Genomic DNA, 27,679 nt, shown 5'->3' with positions numbered 1-27,679 from the left:
CATCTATTTACCAACAAAGGAAAGCAACTACTCTGACAAGCACCTTATTCAAATTTTAATGTTTGATTAGAGAGTTAGCAGAAACTACACAGAAGGCATGGTGTCATCTCATCCTCATCTTTAACATTTCTATACATACTTGAGATGACTCCAAGGGGGGGCGGGGAAGTGAGCGCGTTAATTCCTCGGAGGGACAAAACTTTCCACTTAAGAAATTTCTCCCTTTCCAAGACTTGATCACAACCTAAAAGCATTAGCTACAGAGAAAAGGTGCTTGCCACCTTGAGTTGTCAAAAATAGAAGGAAGCAGAGGGCAAAGGATGACAGAACTCCAATCAGCTTTGTGAGACCCCTGGCAGCCTGTGTTTGCTTTAAGGTACCATAGTTCAAACTCAATCAGCTTCCATTACACAGGGCAGGATCTTGATGAGCTTGTAACCCTATAAACTGTTCTCTGGAGAGATGTGTTAAGTTATTTGAATATAATTCATCCAGGCAACAAATTGGCCCATCACTCAGCTCACAAATCTCTCTGTTGACCAGGCTGCCAAAACAGGAATAGTGTTCCCCTCTGCAGAATTCTTCCTTTAAACTGTGCTCATCGTACCAAAAATCCTGAGTCTTTTAAGAGCAAAATAATAATTAAACAAGTAAAAACAGCTATATTTTTTTCACAAGTTCTTCCAATAGTTCTGCACGTTAGGAGGTATTCACAGTATATATGGAGGAGATTGAAATTCTGAGATGCTGATATAATTTCTAAGTTATAAAACTGCAGAAAGCTACACTCAAATTCAGGCCTCTGTTGTTCTTCTGCTAGGCTCCACGGTTTCCTTATCTTCTGCTGTGAGAACAAAGTTGCAAACAACATGAAATTCAAGAAAGAAACTTCTGGTTTTGATGATGGGAGAAAGTTGATTTAATGGTCTGATAGTTTTTGAACAAGTATTAATTGATCATCGACTTGCTTGACACTACGCATCTTAGGGAGAAAATGTCTTCATTTCTGATCTCAAAAGACAACAAATTCCCCTCTGCCGTAGTTTCAATTTAGGACTCTTCAAATGTGACATTCTCAGATCCTGACATGGGCAGCCGCGGGAATAGAAAGTGACTACCATCCTGACAAATATGAGACCATGTTTGGGGGCAATAACAAAATCAAAAGCCAGAGAGGAAGGCCAGCTGTATCTACTCAAGGGGCAAGAGAGAGGAAAAAAAATTGGTACAGGTAGCACCAAGGGTTTCCTTATTAAAATCTGAGGATTATCTGTAATACAGTTCTCCTATTTCCTAGTTCTCCTATTTCTCCATTTTCTTTGGTGACTGGGTATAAACAAGGCAAGAGAGTCCAGTAAAGTGGTAGTACGTTAGGATTTGAATTGTAATGGAAAATCTAGATGGCTCCCAAACCGAGTCAATAGGAAAAGAGATTTCATTTTTTAGGTGAAGACAGACTTTATTGGAGGGACTGCTTGGGAATAGAATTAAGGAATAAAAATAATTAAAAAGAATAGTAATTCTTGGGGGACCTGGGTGGCACAGTTGGTTAAACATCTGACTCTTGGTTTCAGCTCAGGTCATGAGCTCAGAGTCATGAGATGGAGCCTGGCATCTGGCTCCACACTCAGCAGGGAATCTTTTTTTTTTTTTTTAATTGGAGTTCAATTTGCCAACATATAGCATAACACCCAGTGCTCTTCCCATCAAGTGCCCCCCCTCAGTGCCCATCACCCAGTCACCCCAACCCCCCACCCACCTCCCTTTCCACCACCCCTTGTTCATTTCCCAGTTAGAAGTCTCTCATGTTCTGTCTCCCTCTCTGTTATTTCCCACTCATTTTCTCTCCTTTCCCCTTTATTCCCTTTCACTATTTTTTATATTCCCCAAATGAATGAGACCATATAATGTTTGTCCTTCTCCGATTGACTCATTTCACTCAGCATAATACCCTCCAGTTCCATCCACATCGAAGCAAATGGTGGGTATTGGTCATTTCTAATGGCTGAGTAATATCCCATTGTATACATAGACCACAGCTTCTTTATCCATTCATCTTTCGATGAACACCGAGGTTCCTTCTACAGTTTGGCTATTGTGGACATTGCTCAGCAGGGAATCTGTTAGAGATTTTCTCTCCCTTTCCCTCTGCCTCTTCCTATACTTGCATGCTCTTTCTCTCTCTAAAATATATAAATAAATCTTTTATTAAAAAGAATAGAAATTATCATAGTAATCTCACCATTATTATTATTGCCCTGAACTTTGAACTTTGGGTTATTGTAGTCCAGCAAGCATATTGCAGTTTAGAATTCTGAAGCCAGTTTATTCCTTACTAACTACATTAAAATCTTATTTCTTAAGTACTTTGAGTAGGTTTCCCTCTTGGCTCTTTTTGTTTTCTGCTTGGGGGTCTCCTATTAAAACTGTTGTAATTATTGGCTATTGGTATGGTATCCAAGAGGACTTCTCTTCTGACTGGCATGGTATTGGTACCTTTGCTGAACAGTTCACCAAATATCACAAACATCTTCCCTGTGTAGTGGGATATTGAATGTTCAACATAAATACTTTATACCTCTTAAAATTTTTTTAATCTCAGAATTTTACCCTTTTAACTTTGTACTGACAAACTGAAAGAATGCTTTGGCTTAATTTTCCTACAAACTAATTTAAATTTATATATTAAAGATATGTAATCTGTGAACATTCTACTCTTTATTTCTATTTCTTTTGTTGTTGTAATCATAATTTGTAGAATTTAATTTCCAACAACTCTGATTATTGCTTTTTTTGGCACTCTATCCTTTATCACTCTGTCTTCTCTTTCTCTTTCTCTCTCCTTCTTCTTTCTTGCTTTCATTTTCCTCCCTATTACATTATTTATATCTCAGAGTTGAGATCGTACTTGGTTTCACAAGGAAAAATTTTTTTCATTTCTTTTTATGGTATCTACATGAGATGATGAATGTTAAGTGCACTTGTTGTGGTGATCATTTCACAATATAGGTAAATCAAACTATCATGGCTATATGCCTTCAACATATATGGTGAAGTATATTAATTATTTCTCAATAAAACAGGAAAAAATGCACCTAATTTCTCTTTATGTTCCTTGTGTTAACTCTGTTCCTTTATTGACTGACCCTTGTGTTCATTTCTAAGCTTAGTTTCATAATAATGTTTCCTCTCAACCTTTTTTTTTTTTTGTAAGGTTTTCTATTTGACTAAGTTTTGTCCATGGAGAGGAATGCTTTCGCTTTGTAGAAAAATCTCTATTTTCCCAGCAGTCAACTAGGATTCTAGTTGTGGCCTTTGTTTCTGGTCACCTAATGTAGGGCAGTCAAGAGGAGATCTGTGGCCAAGCACACTGTCCTTGGAAGCTGTGAAAGACAGCTTTGCCTTTAGAGGCCAAGTAGGTAAGGCAACTTTTTGAAACTGGTGGGAGTGTTTAAGATAGTAAGGTTTGTTGGTTACTGTAAAGGTGAAGAACAGAAGAGTGTATGATGTCTTCCTTCTTTCAAATAAAATGGAACAATGTCAAATGAAACAAGTCTTCTGTCTGGATAAGGAGTGATCCTCCCTTATCTTGTCACATTAATAAATCCTGCTCTGTGGTTTGCATGGATCTTCTGGGCGTAAGATTTCCCTGCCCCTTTTGGCAGAATTAATTTATGTAGGACAATGTCCTACTTCTACAGTGCCAGCACCTGCTTTGAGAGTCTCTTGTCAGAATTTCTAATTATTTTGTAAGATGTAAATTTGACTTGTAGTTTTATCCTGAAGGCAAATACTGATGCCTATTTATATGAAAATGCATACTTGACACAATTTTTCAACAACAGCTATTGATTAGTGCCTGGTTCTGGCAAATTGCATTGTTATTTAGTATATACTTATTTCTGTTTTACCCCATCTGTGGGAGGGTTATACCCATCTGCCCCAATAATGCTGAGCTTAGCCTTATCTTATATTGATCATTGCAAAAACACGTTGAATTGGCACAGACACCTTTTTTTTTTCAGACGCCTTTTAAATATAATTGTGCTGTTTATGTATCCTCTTTTACTCCTGCATTTAAGCATGAGATGAGAATTTCCCAGGTAACTGCTCCTTTAGCATGGATCCTGGATAACCAGAAGATATAAAGTGCTGAACACTCTGACCCTAATCCCAAAGTCTAGAACAGAGCCACTGGAGATCTGTGAGCATGAAATAAATGTTTGGTTATTCTAAGGCATTGAGATCTGGGAACTATTTGTTATTGCAACAAAGCCAACTAATATAGAATTTGGTACCAGGAATGGGGCAATGCTGTTAAGAAAGCAAAAACAACAATGAAATGAAACTAAACTATATATCATTAGCTTTGGGGCAGAACAATGAATGGCAAAGGAGTTGTTACAGAAGGTTGAAATAAGGCAATCCATATATAATAGCAGCAAGGCAATTGATTAAACTTTCTCTTGCAAAACCTAGAAAGCAGTCAAAATATCTGAAAACTCATGCGTTTGGTTGATGCATCAGGAAGAGAGATTGTTTGCAGTTGAGTGGATTGTTACTGCTAGTGTTTGAGACATTTTTATAAGAAAATAACATCAGCTTAAAGAAACACAAAAGCAAAAATAAACTTGTTGGAAATTAGGAATGAGAGGTAAAAGAGAAAATCCACAATTTTCCTTACGCGGGGTTGAATGATGCAATTTTTTTCTCTTTGCCAACCAAAGATAAAATTGAAAACCACTCTGAGTGAGAAAGGACTGGAGAGATCCAGTTTAAGACTTGACCTCAGGGCAAAGATCGAAAAAGGACATGATTACACTTTCTGTTAAATCTACTGATTGGATTAATCTGACCCCAGATGATCCTTTCTGGTGATCAAAATGACTCATAATAGATACTAAGGGCAAGCTCCCACGGACACACAAGAAACTCAAAGTTACGAACTCAGAGTCATTTCTTGCAAAGAATTAGGATTAAGGACACCAGTATATTGAGCTGATGATAGATTAACCAACCCAAATCAAATAAAGAAACAAAAACAACAAAATTTTTGACCAAAGTATTTCCTATCTATATTAAAAGATCCTGTGACTCTGAGATGTAAAGTATCCTTGGAACCCAAATTTAGATAGAAACCAAGCTGGGAATGCTGCTCAGCCACCCTAGAGTGAGTATTTTCTAATGCTTTTTTTTTTTTTTTTTTTTTGGATGTGTTCCAGGAGAAAAATGGAAAAGGAATAATTTATAAGGGTAGAATTAAGAGCCAATGAAGAATGGAATAAGGGTTAATCCCAGGGGTAAGACTGGTACCTAATTAGTTTTTTTTTACCACTTGGATGAGAGACCTTGCAAAGTTTGTCCTGCTGGATTTCAGAATTGCTATGAATCAGTGACTGCCACATGTCTTCCATTCTTACCCTTCCTGAATGTATGTGTTCCATGTTGGGTGTTGTGGGAGGAGATAACCTGTCATTCTAGGTCAAAGGTCTCTGGATCAAGAGGACCAATATCTGCAATCACTAAAAGGGATCTGGGGCTTGATGGCATGTTTGAAAGGTAATTTGGGGCTTCTTCATTGAGGAGAAGGTGACCGTTTTTTGTATTTTGTATCAAGTGAATATTTGTGATTAAAAAGGAAAACGAGTGGATCTTATTTAAATACATACACTGTTCTCCCACCCCCACCCCCTGTGGATTGGATTATACTTGCTGTCCCATTGATTTTGGGCTTGATCGTGTGACTTACTTTGACAAAAGGAATCTGCCCCAGTTCCAAACAGAGGTGTTGAAATATTGTATGCCACCACTCACCTTATTGTGCCCCAGGCTTTGACAATGGAAACAGGATACTCCAGAGAAGATGTGCTTCTTTAGCCTGGGTCCTGGAATGAAACATTTGGAAAGAAACTGAACCTAACTCTCACCTCAATCAAAGCTCTCATAGCCAACCTTCATAGACAAGATCAAGAGATTAACATTGATTACTGAAAGCCAATAAAGTTTTAGATGTGTTTGTTGCCCCAGCAAATGCTGATAAATACACCAGCCTACTAGCCCATGGCCCATTTTTTTTTTTTTTTAATTGTATCCCACTAACTGAGTCCTTATAAGTTTCTGCTAGGAAGACATATCTCCTTCTGGAGAATTTGCTGTTCATTTGTATATACTTCTTAGTTTCTTTGTTCTGTTAGCTTTCATTCCATAGAATATGTTCATATATTTTAGAAATCACTATTTCAGCCTGGAAATAGCATTTTTTTCATTCTTCCAGGATTACCATGAATTTATTCTTATTTTTTTTATTTATTCTGCTTTTTCAATTGGAATTTTAAGAAGGAGAGATAGCTTGAAAATTTAGTGAATCAACTTGACTGGGCCAATCTGGTTAGATTCTCTTCAATCCCACTGATATTAGAAAAGGGTACCTATAAGAAAGTTGGCTAGATAAGAACATCTCCTATTTGTATGAAGGTTTTCAAGCTAGAAACAATGTTACTGCAATTGGGGAGAAAGGGTTGGAGGTACCAAAATTATCTGAGAGGATGTATGTATCTCTTTGGGGCTTCATGGACCCACTGAAGCTCTAATAACCCCATAAAAATCTGAAAAAAGTTCTCTAATATAGATGCTCTAATATCTAATTGATTTGATTCAGTTGATGAAACTGAGATTCTAGCCAATATAATAGCTATCATCCCCTAGTGAAGGCACAAGAATTCTGTCTTAATTCTGAATTTATGAAATAAGTTATAAAAGAAGGATGGATTCTGAATAAATTGAGGCAAAAATATGAGAGGAGAGGTAGGAGCCACAGAGACATTCTCAAAGGAGCCTACTCGTATGGAGGATCAGCACTGTTCTTTAGTTTAAAACTATGTACCATTAACAATTGCTGTAAGTACACTGGAATTTTCAGCAGCTATTGCTACTGGAACTCTTTTACCCTGAGTTGTAAACAATCATATTATTCATATTATTCTGAAATTTTCTTTGAAAATTAGACAACTGTCTATCAGAATTTTTCTGGAGGTATTACACAGATTGGAGTTACTAAAATCACAGGCTAGAAACAGACTTTCCAAATCCATCTAGCATCTTCCATGTCAAAAGTTCTAGTGCTCTCCTTTTACCTCCTGCTCCACACTGCTCGGCTAGGAGCACTTAGTACGCATGCTTACAGTTTAGCATGTTATAGGGAGCATTATCCATTATGATTCCTTTCCCATTGTATATGCCCAGGCATGTGCATGGACATCTGCATGGCTGAATTATTGTATCATTCTTTCAAACAAATTCCTGGTGAATGTCACCAAATTATTAACTCTAATTGTCATCAAAACAAACAAACAAGAGAAGTAAATCAGATGATTCTAAATCTTTTAGCCTTTAGGATGCAGAGGAGTTATTTAGTTTCTTGAGGAGTTATTTAGTTTCTTTTTTTTTTTTTTAAGATTTTATTTATTTATTCATGAGAGACAGAGAGAGGCAAAGACACAGGCAGAGGGAGAAGCAGGCTCCATGCAGGGAGCCCGACATGGGACTTGAACCCAGGACTCCAAGATCACGCCCTGGGCCAAAGGCAGGCGCTAAACTGCTGAGCCACCCAGGGTTCTCCCGAGTTATTTAGTTTCTAAATAGAATTTTCTTCTTCTTGTATCTTAGAGTAGATTTGGCACCCTAGAATCCAGCTTTGTCATCAATCATGGTACACTAACTGCAGTGACTATTCTCCAAGATGATCTTGGAGTGATCCCGCCTCTTGATAGTCAACCATTTGTATAGTCTTTTTCCACATTCTACCAGGTTTGGTCTGTGTGATCAATTCAATATGGGAAAAGTGATGGTATTTCTTTTCTAAAATTATAAAAGACACTACAGCTTTTGTTTTGCTCTTGTTCTCTTGCTCTCTCACTTAGTCTGGATGAAATATGGTGAGAAGTCTCATGAAGAATCTCTAATGGGAGAGAATTGAGGCCTTTTGTTAATAGTCATGGCCATTGAATGACCTTGAAAGTGAATTGTTACCCCAGCAATAAATACACCAGCCTACTAGCTCACGTAGGGGCTTTAGAGATGCACAGACTTGGCTGACAGCTAGGCTACCACTTCAGGACAGACTCTGAAGCAGAATCATCTAGCTAAACCTTCTTGGATTCCTGAACTGCAGAAGCTCTGTAAGATAATGTTTGTTGTTGTTGTTGTTGTTTTAGAGAGAGACTGGTGGAGTGTGCAGAGGGGCAGGGGAAGAGGGAGACAGAATCTTAAGCAGGCCCCATATCCAGTGCAGAGCACATTGCAAAGCTTGATCTCACAACACTGAGTTTATGACCTGAGCTGAAATCAAGAGTTGGACACTTAACCAACTGAGCCATCTAAGAGCCCCTAGATAATGTTGTTTTAAGTTGATGTATTTTGAGATAATTTGTTATGTAATAGATAACTAAAATAAGAACAAAGCCATGGAACATGTCTGTGTCTACCTTCTTACCTATAAAATAATATGACATATTCTTACCTGTCTCATAGAAATAGTTTCTAAATATATTGAAAATACTTAACCATTTAGAAAGAAAAATATAATTTTTTATTATTCCTTATGGAAATCATTTATATTATTTTTAAATTACTACATTTGATAGCATTATAGCAACTTTTGTTTGTAGAAAGAAATTGTATTTCTTTTATTCAACCAACAAAAATAGTATGCATTTACCAATGCAATTATACCTTCTTCCACAGGTGTACAACAAACTTTTGTCTCAGATCTCTTTGTATTCAGAGTTTATTTTTAAATCACATTTGATCCTCTACAAGAAAGTATAATATCAATACGATACTTGGCTTATCATAGTCCTTGACTTCTAGCCATCCTTTAGCCATGATAGGATACTTTAAGACTTGATGTCACATTAGTTTTGTTTTTTCCTTGATTGAATTAAATTTCTATAGAATTTAAACACAGACTCTCTTGAGAGTCAGTTGGAAAGCATTTGAAGATAGATGTTCAGCATCTGAATGATAATTTTTCATGAGTCATGACTTGTTCATATAACCTCCTGACTTTGAAAGCCTATGATCTATTCCAAGATATTTGGTAATTTCTACAGCTTTTAATTGCTTTGCCTGACATGTGACAGGCAGTCATTTTGCATGTGTCTCAATGACAAGGACACATAGCTTTTCTTACTTGTGGGTGTCTTCTCTTTTCATGTCCTGTCAAGTGCATTTTTCTATCATGAATTTATACCATAAGATCTGTTTCTTTGCTCCTCTGCATATAAATGAGTTTTTCTTTTAATGCAGCATCATAGTGTAATTTTTCTGAAAATATTTCAAACTAAATATAGAAATCCAAATGTAAAACTCAATAATTCTTTGGTACTGTTAATGCACACATTGCAATAAGATGATAAATAGAAACATTCTACCATTGAAACTTCACAAATACAAACAATAATTTTGTCACAATGTATATCTTTTAAGAATGCTCAAATTTGAATGAAGTGTGTTATAAATTGAGGGAGTGACTACCTACTCTTTCTGGAGCACTTCATATACATCTATATATTGCTTATTTAAGTTTACCAATAGTCTTTCTGGTTTCCAGATGAGGAGATTGACATTCATGAAGTTTGAGTAACTTGTTCAGGCACATAAGATGTAAGAGACCAAGTCAGAATTTAATTCTCATTTTCCCTTCCAAAGATTGTGCTCAGCCTAGCATTTACTACTGCTTCACAAATGGCATTATTGATTTTACTATGTCTTTAGTCTGTTCCTATAAAGCAATACCAGTGAGAGAAAATTCTGTTAGCTTTTAGCTTGGGAGATGGAAAGGGATCTAGTACCCATGCTTGCTGTCTTGATAGTCTCTCTGTAACTGAGCTCACACTGTGCAAGCCTGTCCTGGTAAAATGTTAACACTACACACTTTTTCATTTAAAAGCTGTACTAGATTTGAAACAAAGTAAAAAAGAAAAGAAAAAGAGGAAGAAAAAACTAAGTCAATGTAATAATAGAGAAATCTAAGATTTTTTCTAGAATATAATTAATCTTACCCAGTATAACTAGAAGTGAAGAGTCCAAAGTGCAGGTTGTTGATGCCAAATATTTTCTCTGAACTGCTTTCAGATGAGCCACTATTTTGCCTAAAAAAAAAAAAAATCTATGTATGTATATAAGGGAGTGGTAGATACACATGCCTTTGCCCATAGAAACATATGTATAATGAAGAAAGAATTTTAATTTTATTTCCTGCATCCCCAGGATCTCTTTCCAGTTACTTACATAAAATAGATTTTAATTAAGGGGACTCTCTATAGAGGGACTGCATGATTCAAATAAGGACAAAAATCCATAGAGACGCCTTAGCAATTCAGGGTTATATGCTGGCAATAGTTATAAAAACAATTTTTCCAACTAGCTAGCTGCTGTTTTGAAACTTTCTGGTCAAGCTACATCTATTATGATATCTAATTATACATCTACTTTGTATATGTTAATCTGCCCATACAAAATAAGATGGAGTAGAAATAGGTCTTTTGTAGGATGATTATAGTTATATCCTTCCAGATGCAATGGGAACCTTTTTGTAATTCTGGTGTTTAATTTGAAATTTCACAATCAAGCTGATCCCTCCTTACTTTAGACTAAAACCTTATTTTGTGCCTACTTATTGTATAATTTCCCTCCAAGTTAAGAAAATGCCATAAAGAGCAATTTTTATATAAATTATTTGGATAGTGAGTTATCAATATGTAAAATAAATCAGACTGCACTATGCTAAAATTTGTAGAATTCATGTTAACTGGCTTCTATCCCAGTTGAGGAAATTGAGTACAGTCTCAATAATATGTCACCCAACCACATCTATCTTTTATAATGTTGAACTTATTTCCTGTTAGCACTCACTTTTCTGGTGATTTTACCAAGCCTCATGGCTTGACATATTATATATTTGCTACCAGCACCAAGTTTATAATTCCAGGCTGTACCTCTTCCTTTTATTCCAGACTCAATATGTCCACCTGGCATCTTCTTTTTGATATATACTACTTGAGTATTTCCAATATGGAGGCCTCGACCTTTCCACCAAAGACTGCTCCTCTTTCATCTCCCCATTTTATTGAATGGCAATTGATTCTTTTAGTTTCTTGGGCCAAAAAATGTGGAGTCATTTCCGATGCTTTGATCTTTCTGTCTCTCTCATCAGCAAATACTGTTAGCTCTATCTTCAGAATAGATATAAATAGTCATAACTTCTTAGCACATCCACTGCTCCTACCCTTGCCCTTGTCAACGTCATTTATCATATGAATAGTTTCCGTACTGTCCTAATACATCTCCCTACTTCCGCCTTGGTCTTTCTAAAGTATATTTTTGACACAACAACCTGATTGATTGGGTGAAACCCCAAGTAAGCTTATATCCTACCTCTAAGCAAAGCCCTCCAAAGGCCTTCCCTTCCACCCAGAGTAAAGGCCAAAGTGCCACATAGGCATAGGGTGTGTCCCCATCTTCTCATAGTGTCTGCCCTGCACACACAGACACACACACACACACACATACACACACACTCATACAGCTCTCCTTACTAACCTCTTCTACTGACTCTGTTATTTACACTTTTACTTACTCTGCCCTGGTCTCAACGGGTTCTTGCAGTGAGTTCTTCAAATGTGCCAGGCAGCCCCTCTATTACAGACATTTGCTTCATCTTGGAACATTGTCCTCTTAGTGTTCATGTGGCTAGCTCCCTTGTTGTTTTCAAATTAATGTCACTTTCTCAGCGAGGACTTCTCTGACCACTCTCTTTAAAACTGCAATCCCAGTTCCGCTTCTTGCTTTACTTGCCTGAGTAGAGTGAAAACTCTATCGAAGCAAAGATGGTCCCTATTTTGTTCAGTAATGTATACACAGTACAAAGGACACTGCAGGACATACAGCATGTGCTCAGTAAGTAACTGAATAAGTGAATGAATAAATGCTTTGTTAATTTCTAACAATCAATCAATATATCAAAGAATTGGGAAAATATCTGAGCAAGATGTCCTCACTTATCCTATGTATCTGGAAAATCATAACCCAATAGGAAATGTTTTTTAGACATGAGTTATTATTACTTTATTAGTGACATCTTGGTTGTTTAGTGATTTAAAGCATACAATACTACATAAATAGTTTTTTTCCATTAATGAAGTGCCAGAGTCACTTCAGAAGCTAATGCCACTCTGGCCCAAATGAATTTTGTGGTTCCTGTCTTTTTTTTTGTAAGATTTTATTTATTTATTCATGAGAGAGACAGAGAGAAAGAGAGGCAGAGACACAGGCAGAGAGAGAAGCAGGCTCCATGCAGGGAGCCCGATGCAGGACTCGATCCCAGGATTCCAGGATCACACCCTGAGCCGAAGGCAGGCACTCAACCGCTGAGCCACCCAGGCATCCCAGGTTCCTGTCTTTGAAAGGAAATGATCAGGAATGACCTCATTTAATAGTTACAGTTTAAAATGATGATGCAGATGGTGGGTGGTGGGATGAGGTGGTGGGTATCTCATTGACATTCTCAGTTGTAGATTTGGAGAATTTTAACTGGTATTTTTTAAAAAGTATGTTTAGGTCTATTAAAGGATGCTTGCAGAAATCTACTCAACGTTTCCCTAAGGCCACTCAAACCCTAACCTCCATGCAAACCATCTATTCATGTGACTTTTATGAATGTATGATGTCACAGCATTTATGTAAGCAGTGGACTTATTTATAAATATAGGAACTTATTTATTATTTATGAATAAGTTGTGAGATCTCTTATTTAGGTACGGAGCATGCTCTATATTTCTTAGAACTCGTCATAGGAGTGGCCACTCAGTATGCAAATGATAGCTGATTTGATTGAAAGCTAACCAAGTAAAGACTGTATTTACTTAAGAAAAGGATGTTGATTCTTTGTCTGTATGAACACAATGTAAAATGTCTCCTTAATTTTATCAATTCAGTGCAACATTGCATTAGTGCTATCCATTTTTCAGCATCAATTCCTAGCAGGCCTTCTGACTGTTGAACTTTTCTCTGAGCAGCAGTATGTGCAAGGGGATGCTTAATAAATGCCATTAGACAATGATTGCCTGTGTTTAATATTTATTGAGCACCTATAGGGACCTTGAGACCTTGGTCCAGGATGAAAAGCTTTAAAAAAGCCTGTACTTAATTAAGAAAAACATGGTCCCTGCTCCCAAGAAGCTTATCTGCTAAAGCAGACAACACTGATGTGGGTGCACAGAGAAAATTAATTTTTTTAGCTAAGTGCAGAAAACAACAACCACTTTTATGAAATTGCAGAATTTATCTTCTCTCCTAAACTTGTTTTTTTTTTTTTTTTTTTTTTGTGAGGGCCTCATGTTAAATGTCTGGCAAAGAATGAAGGTAGAGGAGCCTGGAACAAGGACAAAAGGATGAGGCATGAAGAAAGGGGGCGCTAACAGATGGCGAGGCAGTAGGCTGTATGGCCTGAGGGAAGGAGCAGTTGGGGAAGAAATAGAATTTCCGTAGGTGGCTGCTGTGTTTTCTGTATTTTTTAATAATTATAATGTACCATCATCATCATGATTAATTAATATTTAAGTTCCGGTTGCAAAGAAGACCAAATACAAATGAATCAGACATGCATGCTAAAAAGCACAGCTGTGATAGAGGGCAGGATTGGCATGGATTTAGAACATATCACAGTCTATTAGAAATGGTTTCATAATGCTTCTGTGTTCCTGATGCCAGACATTGGAGAACTGAGAATCAACTGGGAAATAATCACAAACTGTAGTTCTGCTTACATTTCCATTGTAAAAATTAATATTTTTTTTACCTCACTTTCATTCCATCTCTTTAATATAATAGGGTCAGTACAAGGAAGATTTGGTTATGTATGGAAGACACATCTAGTTGTATCATCAAAATGTTTGTTTTATGCAGGGAAATTTTGATTACATCAAGAGAAGAATTTTAATTCTCAGTTAACATGTTCTGAAAGTTATCTTTGCCATATTAATTGGTATTCGATATGTAACTAGCATGTGATGTTCCTGGTTTCTCAGCTTAGGATGACAGTGGATCGAGGAGATGAGACCAAGAGACAAAACCCGAAGGAAAAGCTGGAAGTCAAGTCTGGGAGCACACCAAACAGTGTTCACCCCCAAATCACAGTGAAGACTGAGGCAGAGACGAACAGGGTTAGTCAAAAACAAGGAAAATATCAAGATAGAGATGGTGGGAACCAGTAAATGAGGCAAAAACCCAGGAAATATTCTTGAAACCAAGGATTTCTGGGCAGGGCCAGGTTTAGATTAAAACCGTAAAAGGCATCACAGTGCCTCTAATGCACACACACACACACACACACCTCACAGTCTCACACTGAAATAATTAAAGGCAGTACTATTTGAATAAAGCTAAAGGAAGGCTATAGACGCAGCTAACCTGGTCTTCACGCAACTCTTACAGCCTCTGGTCTTGGGGCAAAATGGCAACTCTTAAGGAAAAACTGATTGCACCAGTTGCAGAAGAAGAGGCCGCGATCCCAACCAATAAGATCACTGTAGTGGGTGTTGGACAAGTTGGTATGGCATGTGCCATCAGCATTCTGGGAAAATCTCTGGCTGATGAACTTGCCCTTGTGGATGTTTTAGAAGATAAACTCAAAGGAGAAATGATGGATCTACAGCATGGGAGCTTATTTCTACAGACACCTAAAATTGTGGCAGATAAAGATTACTCTGTGCCTGCCAATTCTAAGATTGTGGTGGTGACTGCAGGAGTCCGCCAGCAGGAGGGAGAGAGCCGCCTCAATCTGGTGCAAAGGAATGTTAATGTCTTCTAATTCATTATTCCTCAGATAGTCAAGTACAGTCCTGATTGTATCATAATTGTGGTTTCCAACTCAGTGGATATTCTTACACATGTTACCTGGAAACTAAATGGACTACCCAAGCACCGTGTGATTGGAAGTGGGTGTAATCTGGATTCTGCTAGATTTTGCTATTTTATGGCTGAAAAACTTGGCATTCATCCCAGCAGCTGCCACGGATGGATTTTGAGAGAACATGGCGACTCAAGTGTGGCTGTGTGGAGTTGAGTGAATGTGGCACGTGTTTCTCTTCAGGAACTGAATCCAGAAATGGGAACAGACAACAACAGTGAAAATTGGAAGGAAGTATAAGATGGTGGTTGAAAGTGCCTATGAAGTCATCAAGCTAAAAGGATATTCCAACTGGGCTATTGGATTAAGTGTGGCTGATCTCATTGAATCCATGTTGAAAAATCTCTCCAAGATTCATCCAGTGTCCACAATGGTGAAGGGCATATATGGTATTGAGAACGAAGTCTTCCCGAGTCTTCCATGTATTCTGAATGCTCGGGGCTTAACCAGTGTGATCAATTAGAAGCTGAAGGATGATGAGGTTGCCCAGCTCAAGAAAAGTGCAGATACCCTGTGGGATATCCAGAAAGACCTAAAAGATCTGTGACTTCTGGCTTCTAGGCTGTAGAAATTTTTTCTTTTTTTTTCTTTTTTTTTTTTTTTAGGCTGTAGAAATTTAAAGCCATGATGTGATTAACTGTGAGCCTTTAGTTTTTCATCCATATACATGGATCGCGGTTTGCTTTTATCTTCCTAAATATGTGAATCTGGGCTCACAGGATCAAAGACCATGCTTGGTTTAATGCTTGCAATATGAGTCTTGAACAAATAAAATTAATTATTGTAGTGTAAAAAAAAAAGGGAAGGCTATAGATTCAAGAATATGAAATAAATTGACAAGATGCCTTTGTCATAAAACTTCTTTTGATTGACTAAAGTCTTTTCGCTCCGTGCTTCCCTTCTTGGTGGCTGTTCTTTATTTCCAATCACTTTATTTTGTAGACAAATTCTTTCCTATAGTAAGGTCTCTTCAGAAGCCACTAATAGGATCTTTTACCTGATTCATCCAAACAGATGCGATTGTCCTCTCTCTGACCCCTTTTAACTTTTTGTTTAAATCCTTCGTATGACATTTATTATATCCTGTTGTGCATTGCTGTTATGTTTGTATTTGTCTCATTCCTCTTAAAAGGCCATATGCACCATCCATGATGCCTCCTATTTGTGTCTTATTTTATCCTCCTGGTAATCTTTAGGCACCATTATAGGTAAAATCCTTATCTCTTACTAATAATCTATAGAATAGGACTGATCAGATGATTTGGATAAATTAAGGAGAGAGAGACAAAAATAAACATTCATGTGTTAATGTTGATACTTAAGCAAATATTTCACTGTAGAAATTTGTAATTTTGCTCTTTTGAAGAGAATGCATTCACTTCACGAAGATGAAATACAATTCCATTTGAATTTCTCATGCATCCTAGAACCGTCTTTCAAATTTACTTTTTATCCTGTGATAAATCTACATTCTGGATCTGATTGTTCACTCTCATTTCAGGCCATATTGCTGACACGAGCTGCAGTCAGCTCAAAATATTTATTAGGCTTTTAATTTGTGTTCATCACTAAGAGGTAGACGGAAATGAATCAGATACAAGTCTTCTTCCTGGAAACTTCCTAATATCATGGGGGTTCAGGTCCCCTCAAGGTAAGAGATAAAAGTACCATGAAAGTTATAAGAGGGGTGGGGAAAGAAGGTAGAAGAGTATTTGCCTTTGGGTCTTGAAGGATGAGTACAATTTTAATGAGAGACTGGGGTGAAAAACAGTCCATCGAAGAAATTGCAGCTGTCACAGGAAACAGACCATCACATTTGTCTCCCAGGCAGAAACACACCTACAAATGTCCAGGAAGATGCCTGCTGTCCATAAACATACCCAGGGTCTTTTCTCTGTGGAAAGTGGATTATAAACCATTTCTTCATAGACTTCATTCTCCTATAAAGTGGGAACCTGAAGTCTTAGCTGAACCCATGACAACAGAGTAATTAAAACCCTTAGAGGAAAAAAAAATAGTGCAAGATAATTCCAGTAAAGTGACACAATCATTGTCTCTATTCTTTCTACCTTTCAGGCTTGGACTGGTAAAGATGTAGATTTATATTTCTTTATGGTGGGAAGGGATAGGGGGTTGTTGAGAACAATAAGCAATAAAAAGCTATTCTGTGTTGCCCTGGGAGGTCCCTGCTCAGTAGTTAGTAGCACATGGCTGGCACTTGAGATGGAAGGTTTGGGGCGTTAACCAGAGTGCACTAAAGCTTGTAGGAAAGGCTCCCTTGGGGAATTAGATAATTTTAGTGGGACAATGAAGTTGCATGGGCTGTGAAGAGCTAAACAAAACCTTTACCACAGGTCCCAGGGAATGGGAAGAACATTGGGGGAGGTTTGGTTGGGAGGCATACTACACAGCATCACTTATTCTGGTATCCTCTGAGGCTTCTCCCTTACACCCTGGTCTGCCTGAGGCTATGCCAAGCACCTCCACTCAGCAGCTTGTCCAGAGGGCCCTATGCTCCCTGTCTGGAGTCCCAGCTCTTGGTGTTTGCTGTTGAGGTTCTGGCTGAGACCTCTGTTGTCACAGCTACTCAAGGCTTCAAGCTGCCAGAGCACCTTCCTTGGTGGAGTGACACCCTTATCCTGGAGACAGGCCCTCCCTGTGTTCTCAGTTGAGAATTAAGAAACTGGTGAACGATTCTGGGGCCACGGATTGATTAAGGAGAGCTAAATGGGACCTGCAGGAACTCCCTTCCCTTTTTTCTCAAGGAAAGAGACTGAAGAGCATCTCTCATACAGATTGCATTGTTGATGTCATAATGTAAGAACACCATTGATGCGATGATGGTAATCATAATAAAGCCGTCCAGCACCAGTATGTTCCAGGCATCATTTAAAGTGTATTATATAAATTAGGTCAATGATCCACTGGGAAGAAACCATGTGTCAGATAAAGCCTTACAAAACTGCCTTTGTAGCTCCTACGGAAGAGACTGGCTAGATGCTCAAAACCAAAAATATTTCCTCCTTATGGGCACTCAGGAAAATTCCATTTTCTGGACTTCTTGAAAATAAGCAGGAGCTTTCTGGCCAATGGAAAGAGGGTGAAAGCATTTTACCTCACTCCCTAGCATTTCACAAATGTAACAAGCAGTTCTTGACATTCTTCTCTCTTCGATGGTAGGATACAGAGGATCTAGTGGAAGACTCCAAGGAGATCCTAACAGTCTTTCACATCTGAGGTTCTGTGAGCAAGTTCAGGCCATAAAGAATTATTTGTGCCACTATTTCCTGATTTCTTCTCAGGATGGCACAGAGTTAGTAGATGCCTTCTATGCATAAGAGAGAAGTTAATTCATTACGTTCATGGATGCCTCAGGTTATTAGGTCTGAAGTTTTTCCTGGACTCTGAACAAGGCTGCCCCTGGGTGCTGCTGCTGCTGCCATAGAGTAGCAAGAGTCTGGATCCCTGAGTCTTTACTTGGCAGGGAATTGCAGGGACTCTCAACTTAACTTCACAGAGGGAAAAATAAGCTATTTTGGGGTATACTCACTAAGATTTGAGACTTTACATTTTACCACAGGACAGTCCTTATCCTGGGTAATTCCTTCTCTAACCAGCTTTACCGGGAGGAACCTCTCTCCCTTCTTCTTTGATGTCAAGACATTAAAGTATTTGTTGTGAGATGACCATTTGTGTAATTCTCCTGTTCTGTCATCACAGTACAGCACACATTCTTTGTCCCTGCTCTTCTTTAGGGACATCATCATATCAAGAACAGGATGGCTTAGACTGGCTTGAAGTATGAGCTGTCGGGATCCCTGGGTGGCGCAGCGGTTTAGCGCCTGCCTTTGGCCCAGGGCGCGATCCTGGAGACCCGGGATCGAATCCCCACGTCGGGCTCCCGGTGCATGGAGCCTGCTTCTCTCTCTGCCTGTGTCTCTGCCTCTCTCTCTCTCACTGTGTGCCTATCATAAATAAATAAAAATTAAAAGAAAAAAAAAAGAAGTATGAGGTGTCTACATAGACGATAGGAGAAAATCTGTTCTAAACAGAAGATAAGCTAAAAAGACAAAGCTAAATGCCTCAGAAAGAAAACCTAGAGAGGAATACTTGCATTCCTTTGAGAGAAGGGAAGGTTCAGAATTGTACCTATTTTTCCAAGAGACTGAATTTTTTTCAATTGTTTTAATGGTGATGGGAAACAGGGTGAGATTGTTATGACTCTCATACATAGGCTAGCTTAAAGACTAACTCCAAAAGGACATGAAGTTTATGGTTTGAATCTGGTGTGGGCTGGGGAGAATAATGTAGACTGCAGTGTTTTATAAACCCATCAGCATCCTAACATTACATTAGGACTCTACGTTAGCAGGGAGGGCAATGAAGAGAGGAGAGGTCGGTGTACCGTATCTTCCAGAAGCTGATTCAAAGTCCTCTCTTCTCTTGGAGAGAAGTTAGGCTAAAGATCTCTAAAGTTTCCTAAGGTTTAAAACTCTGATAGTAAGAAACAGAAAAGATACTGGCAATGCTTGTACAGCATTTACCTGTGATCTGATCCCCTCAAGCCCTGCAGAGGGACCGAACAAGGCAACATTTAATGAAAGACTAGGCATTCTCTCATCTGCTTTTACAAGGCTTGCAGAGTAGGTGGCTGTGGGGGCTGGAAGGCAGCCCTGCTATGCAAAAGGAAGAGGATAACTGCCTCACTGTTCCGTGTGTTCCCAACTAAATGAGATTCCACCTGAGCAGAACTCTGTTTTATATTCTTTCTTTGCCCCCTCCCCATACTTATCCAGTAGTACCTAGGAAAGTTCTCAGCATTGAATAGGTGCTGAGATTGATTTATTGATTTCCGCAGGTAATAGACTGCATGCTCTCATTATGTGTGACTCATATTTATGAACTATTAGAAAAATAATAACTAGTTGTATTTTTGAAGACTAACATGAGTCTTGGCACTCTTGATTTAAAGACATTTATACAAAACTTCATTATGAAGACAGTCTTTATTGTGGGAGCAATCATGCACTACTTAAAGCCTCCAAGTTATAATAACAAGAACATTAAGTTTATAGTGTAGATATTAAAATATTTGAATTTTTTTAATAAAGCAAAGTGGTAAACACTTTTGGGTTTAACTCTTTCCTTCTTCATCTCCTCTACTTCATTTGAATAAACCATTCCTGAGGTTGTTTGTTCACAATATTTTCCCTTTAGTACTAAGCACCCAGATAGGGAGCATATCACAATTTCAGACTCATATAGTACCCCTATGGTATCATCCATATCTAGAGATTTAATCCAAATAGTATTTGCTGAAATAAAGGTGGATTTTCAATCACATACATTTATTGAATACCTAGTAGTTTTCAGGAAGTGGACCAAATACTTTTGGTCATGAGAAAATTGGAGGAAATAGGAAATTCATACCAAGACACAGGAACAATAAGGGGAAAGAGGATTGCTAGTTCTTACAGAAAGAGAGATAATGCAATATATGTTTTATACATTAATCCACTAGAAGAGTCAGCTCTCTTTGATCTGGCATAAAATAAATCCTAATTTCAGTTCTAAAGGATCCTTCCATCTGTTAATTTCTCAATTAAGGTATATGGACTGGTTAATTGAGTCAATTAAAGAACACAGACCTCGGGGTTCTTGGCATCAGAGTCGGCCTTGTTGTACAGAAGCTGACATCATTCATTTCAATGACACAGAATGTTCCCAGTCCCTGTTAGCCACCCAAGCCTAGAGCAGTGCTACTCAAAGTGTGGTTAGGGGATGGCCATGGGCCGTGGGCCATAAAGAAGTGAAAGTCAGCACTAATCAAGTATTTAGAAACTTACAGCAATTTTCACAGTAATTTTATGCATGTTGAGACTCATGATAATTTAAAAGTTGGAATTCTATTTTAGATATTGTTTCAATTTCATTTTTGTACTAATTGATTTTTAGTGTAGCTTGTAAAAGTATTTGGATACAGTCTATAAAATGAGTCTTTGACCATAGATTGCTCAAGAATTGGCATGGGAAACATCATCTTGTATGCAAGAATGTGCTCTAGGACTAGACTACCTGCCCACATACCATCGTTTTCATCACTGTGTGATACTAGGCAAATTGCTTAACCTCTCTGTGCTTCACTTTCATCATTTCATTCTGGGGATAACGTTAGTATTACCACCTAGGATAGTTGTGAGAATATAAAGCACTTCAAACAGAATCTGCCATATCATGAAGGATCATATTATCCTCAGATATAAAAGGACAAGGCTGCAGTATGACAGCATAGCCATGATAAGAACTGAGAAGGAAAGAATCTAAGAAATAATTTCTGTTAGCCCACTGGATCCTGCCTTGATTCTCTCCAGAAATAGCCATCTTGATATGCTGAGAGGGTTTAACTGTTCAGAAAGTATATCATAAGAGTCTAATAGTGTCATTACAGCCTGTCTTATACCAGCTTGTCAAGGGTTGGTTAACAAGGCTGTACAAAACCTAACTAGGCCTGAGGTACACTTATGCAAATGACTATTTCTAGCCCTATCTAATTTGTGTGTTTCCTCCTACTGATTCAGATAGATGAACCACATATCATGGGCAGATGTGTTTAGTTTTTTACACTTTTTTTCTCAGTCAAGAGCCATCTCTTCATTCACTTATCTTAAGCTACTCTATGAAGTAATTTAAGTGAATGTGGGATGTATTTTATTCCTATGGCCTTGCCCCCAGATTTTCCTTCTTCTGCTACTATTCAAGACCAATTACAGCACCATTCTCTAATGTACCTCTTTAATAGTAGGACATTCAATCAAGAATTAAAATCTTATGCAACTCGGGGAGGGGAGGGGAAACTAAGGTAAAGCGAAGGTTTTACTGCAGGCCTTTTAATTTTTTGTTATGTATGTAGTTTCTGAATTTCCAGAATGACAGAAGTAATCGTTTACATGTTTAAGTGATATATTTGGGTCATGGCTTTTTTCCTTTTCATTTTTGCGTTATGGGGAAAGTCACTGAAATCGGAGCTTCAGTGTTCTCATTGCTAAATGATAATGATTCTAAATCACATGGCATTTGTGATTAACTACTAATAGCCACCTTGTAATGAGAGAAAATCTATATATTCCATGAAGTGTGTGAATTATATATAACACTTAAATTATATATAGATATAAATCCAAACAATGACTTAGGAAGATAGGCATGATTATGCTCCAATTTATAGAGAAACTTGAGAAACTTGAGTTTAAAGAGCATTAATAATTTGTTCTGGTAACTATAACTAGTGAGGAGCAGAGCTGGGATTTGAATAGAGAGCTCAGATGGAGAACCCATATTGTTGCCCTTATACCATCGAGTTAATAGAAGTGCATGCATTTTTTAAACCAAGGTTTTAATACATATCTGGCATTCTCATCATTCATTCCCACTTTTGAAAACTCCAACCCCATCCATAGCAGGTCAATAGTGTGAACTTCAAAGGCATCTAACAATTATTTTCAATTAGTTTAGTAAGCAAGAGGAGATGACTCTAAGCTGCTGTTTTTGGAGGCAGCCAGAACAGTGTGCCATTTTAGTCTCTGATACCAATTGCTTTTGCTACAGGCATCTTCACTGGTGGACCAGTTGCCAAAGCAGATCTGTCCTTCAGAGGCTTGCTTTTGCTCACATTCTCTGGGCTCACATGATAAAGAGGCTGACTCTGAGCCATACTTAAGCTTTTGCTTCATGGGCTGTGCTCTGGAGTTGGCTCACAAACTGACCCTCTAGGGGAGAGGGAGGGAAGTGACAATAAAGGGAGAGTTATGGACTGTGAAGCCTTGCCCGACAGGCTGCCTTTCCCAGAATTAGTAGGAAAGCTAAAATGGATGTTGTGAGAGGGCAAATGTCTGGTATTGCAGCTCTTGTTGGGCTCTCTTATTGGTAAGACTCCTTAATGGCTGAGCTTGGAAGGAATGCATGATAGCTGTGCCCGGAGATAGCACACATTGAGTGTGATTAGGATAATGTTTTCTTCATTGCTTAAGCAATAGAAGATCTGGGCAAATGCATCAGGCTTTCATCTCAGGCACAGGGCAGCAGGAAGAGTCCAGACAGCTAGAAAACGGCAGTCCCTCTGATCCAGATATAATTGAGTTGTTTAGCTTACAGAAAATAGGAAACAGGAAAAAAATGCATAGATAACCTCCTCTTATAAAAAATATCTCTCCAAAACCTTGGAGTGATATATATAGAAATTATGGGGAAAGAAAGCATGGATCTATAGAGGACTCATGGGAAACGGATGGTATTGTGGTATAAATGATAGAAAGTCTAATTCCTTTCCAGATCTGACTCTCAATTTCTGTGTCATATTAGCAAAGTCACTATCCTGCCCTGTGCCTCAATTTTTTCATCTGTGAACTGGAGTTAAGACACCTAATCTATCAGAGACATTTTGTAAGGATCAAATACATTAATGGATCTAAAAGTGTTTGGAAATGTAACTATCTATTATTGCATTCATATTAGGTATTTGATGGTGAGTACATTCATTTCTAATTGTGTGAAATAGAAAATATGAGAGAAAATATCAGAAAACATGTGTGTGTATTATGTCAGGAGTTTAAAAATAAGCTCTCAAAACTTACAGTTACATGTTTGTTTGTTTTGATTTTTTACCTGTTCAGTTTCTCTTAAAAAATGCTAATTACAGACAATGAATCAGATATTCTCTACCAGTCTTTTAGAATTCAGTGTGTTTCCCAAGAAAATCAAGACTTTTTCTAAGACTTTTCTAAAGATCAATAAATCCTAGATTCTACTTTATGTTTACCTCATCTGCTGGTGGAGGAATAGTCAAGAAACAATGCAAGTGTCAATTTTGATACACACACACACACACATACACACTTCTCTGATAATATAAAACCCTCCAAATATGTGCGTCAAGACTAACTGGGGTGAAGAAAACTTTACCCTGTGTTTGTTTTTTACTGTAGGTTAACACAAACTGTATTCATACTTACTTGATCTTTCACATAACCTAAATTTAATTTTGGATTTCTCTTCTTGGAGGTTTTTATCCTTTGCAAACACATTTGAATTAAAAGCATCATATAAATATTTTTACCACAATACTATAATGAGCATATTTTTTTTTTCCAAAAGGAAATGACACCAAAGAGTCACGGTCACTTAAATTCTATGGATTTGGTATAATGTTGGTCTCTTTACTTCTAGTCACTATGATGATTAATTTTATGTATCAACATGACTGGGCCACAGAGTACTCAGATATTTGGTCAAATATTTCTGAAGGGTATTTTTGGGTGATATTAGCATTTAAATTGGGGGTCTGAGTAAAACTGCTATCCTCTTCAATGTGGGTGGGACTCATAAATCAGGTGAACACCTGAATAGAACAAGAAGGCTCACCTTTCCCCAAGTAGTCAAATAAGTTCTTCTCATTTTCTAGCCTGCTAGCCTTCTAAGTGTAACTAAACCATCAAATCTCCTGGTTCTTTCTTTCTTTTTTTCTAAATTTATTTATTTATTTGTATTTATTTATTTTTATTTATAAATTTATTTTGTATTGGTGTTCAATTTACCAACAATAGAATAACCCCCAGTGCTCATCCCATCAAGTGCCCCCCTCAGTGCCCATCACCCAGTCACCCTCACTGCCCCCCCCGCCCACCTCCCCTTCCCCCACCCCTAGTTCATTTCCCAGAGTTAGGAATCTCTCATGTTCTGTTTCCCTTTCTGATATTTCCCACTCATTTTTTCTCCATTCCCCTTTATTCCCTTTCACTATTTTTTATATTCCCCAAATGAATGAGACCATAAATTGTTTGTCCTTCTCCGATTGACTTATTTCACTCAACATAATACCCTCCAGTTCCATCCACATCAAAGCAAATGGTGGGTATTTATCGTTTCTAATGGCTGAGTGATATTCCATTGTATACATAGATCAATGGAACAGAATAGAGAATCCAGAAGTGGACCCTCAACTTTATGGTCAACTAATATTCAATAAAGGAGGAAAGACTATCCACTGGAAAAAAAGTCTCTTCAATAAATGGTGCTGGGAAAATTGGACATCCACATGCAGAAGAATGAAACTAGACCACTCCCTTTCACCATACACAAATATAAACTCAAAATGGATGAAAGATCTAAATGTGAGACAAGATTCCATCAAAATCCTAGAGGAGAACACAGGCAACACCCTTTTTGAACTTGGCCATAGTAACTTCTTGCAAGATATATCCATGAAAGCAAGGGAAACAAAAGCAAAAATGAACTATTGGGACTTCATCAAGATAAGAAGCTTTTGCACAACAAAAGATACCGTCAACAAAACTAAAAGACAACCTACAGAATGGGAGAAGATATTTGCAAATGACATATCAGATAAAGGGCTAGTATCCAAGATCTATAAAGAACTTATTAAACTCAACAGCAAAGAAACAAACAATCCAATCATGGAATGGGCAAAAGACATGAACAGAAATCTCACAGAGGAAGACATAGACATGGCCAACAAGCACATGAGAAAATGCTCCGCATCACTTGCCATCAGGGAAATACAGGGAAATACAAATCAAAACCACAATGAGATACCACCTCACACCAGTGAGAATGGGGAAAATTAACAAGGCAGGAAACAACAAATGTTGGAGAGGATGTGGAGAAAGGGGAACCCTCTTGTACTGTTGGTGGGAATGTGAACTGGTGCAGCCACTCTGGAAAACTGTGTAGAGGTTCCTCAAAGAGTTAAAAATAGAACTGCCCTACGACCTGGCAATTGCACTGCTGGGGATTTACCCCAAAGATACAGATGCAATGAAACACCGGGACACCTGCACCCCGATGTTTATAGCAGCAATGTCCACAATAGCTAAACTGTGGAAGGAGCCTCGGTGTCCATCAAAAGATGAACTCTCCTGGTTCTTAAGCTTGCCAATTCACCTCGCAAGTCTTGGGATTTGCCAGCTTGTATAGTCACATAAGCCAGTGAGCCAATTCCTTATAATAAATCAAATCTCCTTCTCCTCTCTTTTCTCATTCTCTTTGTGCACCTGTATACACACACACACATGCAGATGCACACACACATACATATATAATACATGCATATATTCTATTGGTTCTATTTCTCTGCAAAACTCTAACACAGTTTGTCACATTTTGTACTTTTAAATTCCTTATAAGAAATGGTTGGTCAGGGATCCCTGGGTGGCGCAGTTGTTTAGCGCCTGCCTTTGGCCCAGGGCGCGATCCTGGAGACCCGGGATCGAATCCCACGTTGGGCACCGGTGCATGGAGCCTGCTTCTCCTTCTGCCTGTGTCTCTGCCTCTCTCTCTCTCTGTGTGACTATCATAAATAAATTAAAAAAAAAAAAAAGAAAGAAATGGTTGGTCATTCCTCAATATTCCATCTTTTTTTCTGTACTGATTTTCCAGGTTAAATGAAACAAGGAAGTTACCATGTATGCATGTATGTGTATGTGTATGTGTATGTAAGCAGTTCTTTTACAGAAAATTTTTGCCAATGTAAGAGGTCTTTATCATATTTAAACTCACACTTCTTTTTTATGTTCACCTAAAATATGCCTGCTCCTTATTTCTTTTCCTTCACTTTTGATCTGTAATTCTTTTCTTGGATAGTTTGCTGATGTTTTCCATCGATGATACGTTATAAGATTGATGGCCTCAAAACTTCAACTTCAGCTTTTCCTTCTTTTGCAAGTTAGGATTGAGTTTGGGTCAACTCTGGGTCAGCAAGATATTAGGTTAGTCTTTTCAGATTGTGTTTAGATCCATATATCAAGACCACACTAAAATTGAGATGGCTTCCCTTGACTGCCCTCTCAAACCAGTTGACCTTTTAAGATTCTTTTTCCAGTGCGGTTTCCTCTTTGCATTCTGTCTATACAGTTTATGTTCAAAGTGCTGCAGGAAAATCCTGTCCTAGAATCTCAAAGCCCCACACATATTTAAGTTTATTTCTTTATCATTCCAGAAGACAGAGCACCCCCCAAATAATTTGGGGGCAATTAGGTAGTGCTGTGTTAGAAAGAACACCATGCTAGGAGTCAAACCATCCTTTAGGTGCTAGATTCCTAACTTTGGATCCATGTAATTTTCAGTAAATCACTGAGCCTCCCTAATTGGAGAAAGCACTGCCTCCCTCACAGGAATTGAGGAACAGATGATACAGGATTTGGAAAATTAATTTGTAAGCTATCAATTAATAACAAAATGTTTTAAATTTGTCTTCATTTTCTAAATAAATGATACTTGATCTGTGCTCCCACTTCTCGTTTTCACATTAAATCAAAACAAACATCTCCTATATGTTTGGTGTTGGAGAATGAATGGACGTACTGAAACCTCTCAAGTATATCTGCTTTAGTTATTTTCCAAAGTCTTTCTGTATGTGAGAATGGATGATGTAATTTCATTGGAATTTGTGGTGGAAATGACCTGGTCGCTTATGCCAAGGCTTCTTGTGATTTCTCCTTTTCCAATGTCTCTCACTGGGACTGGTTTCATCTCAGGGCTGTTCTTGGTGATAAACTGATCCCCACAGACAGGCCCTAAGTCTTCATAGAATAGATGAGGTATATAACATTTGGAAAGGTAAGACATATAAAGTAAAGCTGCAAGAGTGTAAATAATTTGACTTAGATGTGCTAAACTTAGAAAGCACTAGAATAATAG

General features: G+C 37.9%; 1 pseudogene; it reads left to right on the top strand.

Annotated features, from left to right (window-relative positions):
• The first annotated feature begins 14,480 nt into the window (after positions 1-14,480).
• LOC144284003 (L-lactate dehydrogenase B chain-like) lies at positions 14,481-15,536 on the top strand (annotated as a pseudogene).
• The last annotated feature ends 12,143 nt before the right edge of the window (positions 15,537-27,679 follow it).

Source organism: Canis aureus, chromosome 15, assembly GCF_053574225.1.
Source record: "Canis aureus isolate CA01 chromosome 15, VMU_Caureus_v.1.0, whole genome shotgun sequence".
In the NCBI taxonomy this organism is placed as follows: domain Eukaryota; kingdom Metazoa; phylum Chordata; class Mammalia; order Carnivora; family Canidae; genus Canis; species Canis aureus.
Note: the sequence above shows the minus strand (reverse complement) of the source record. Positions and strands in the feature narration are given on the sequence as shown.